This window comes from Bison bison, unplaced genomic scaffold (assembly GCF_000754665.1).
Source record: "Bison bison bison isolate TAMUID 2011002044 unplaced genomic scaffold, Bison_UMD1.0 scf7180017864529, whole genome shotgun sequence".
NCBI classification, from domain to species: Eukaryota; Metazoa; Chordata; class Mammalia; order Artiodactyla; family Bovidae; genus Bison; species Bison bison.
In genome coordinates this window covers 1,596,012-1,596,921 of record NW_011495079.1, presented here as the reverse complement: position 1 = coordinate 1,596,921, position 910 = coordinate 1,596,012, and positions in this window count along the sequence as shown.

Below are 910 nucleotides of genomic sequence, written 5' to 3'. Positions count from 1 at the left end.
GCTGGATCCATTCTGTGGGCCGCAGCCTGGTGTCCAGAAGCCCCATCCAGTGCTGGGGGGCCTGGCGCCCGGGTCGTGGCCAACCTGTCCAGATGGAGGACAATGAAGAGCACATTGTCCCCAGAGTGATGGAGTGATGGAGACATGCAAACCAGCATCTCCCGCTCCCGGGTCAGATGCGATAAAAAGGCCTGTGATGTGAATGTGAGCAGGGCAGTGCCAGAGGCTCACATAAACTCCCGAGGTCCCCCTGGGCGGTGCCCCATCCCCTGGGCAGGGAGCAGCAGCAACAAAGTGGACACCTATGTCCTCTCAAGGAACTGCAGTGAAACTGAGATGAAATCAGAAATGCGGTTGGTTCTCAGGCTGGCCCCTCGATCTGGGCTGCATGGAGAGGGGCAGAGCCAACAGGAGCTGCCCCGGGGACAGAGGGGAAGGCTGGTTGATGTCCCAGAGCTACACGGCTGCTCCTGGGCTTGTCCTGTGGGAGTCCAAGGCCTGGAACTGAAGCTAGGCAGCGACCAAGGGACTGACATGGATGTGAAGGAGCCCTCTCTCACAGGCAGAGTGCTGGATGCCAGGGCAGTGTCTCCTTGAGGAGTGCTCACCCCAGGTGCCAAGCCTGGGGGTGGATGGCGGCCCCCAGCGGGAGGGTCTGAGGGACACACACCGACCTCTGGGGCACTTACAGCTCCAGGAGACCAGGTGAATACTGAGTCTGCCACTAGCCTGCAAACAGAAGAGGATGAATCTGAAACACAACCAACCAGGGCGGGATGAGCACCCAGAGCCAAAAGAAGTGCCCAAAACTCAGCACACAGAAGACACACAGCTCAGTGGAGAGATGGGCAACAGGCATTTCAGAGAGGAAACCACATCGGCCAAGGAGAACATGAGGGAAACCGAGAAT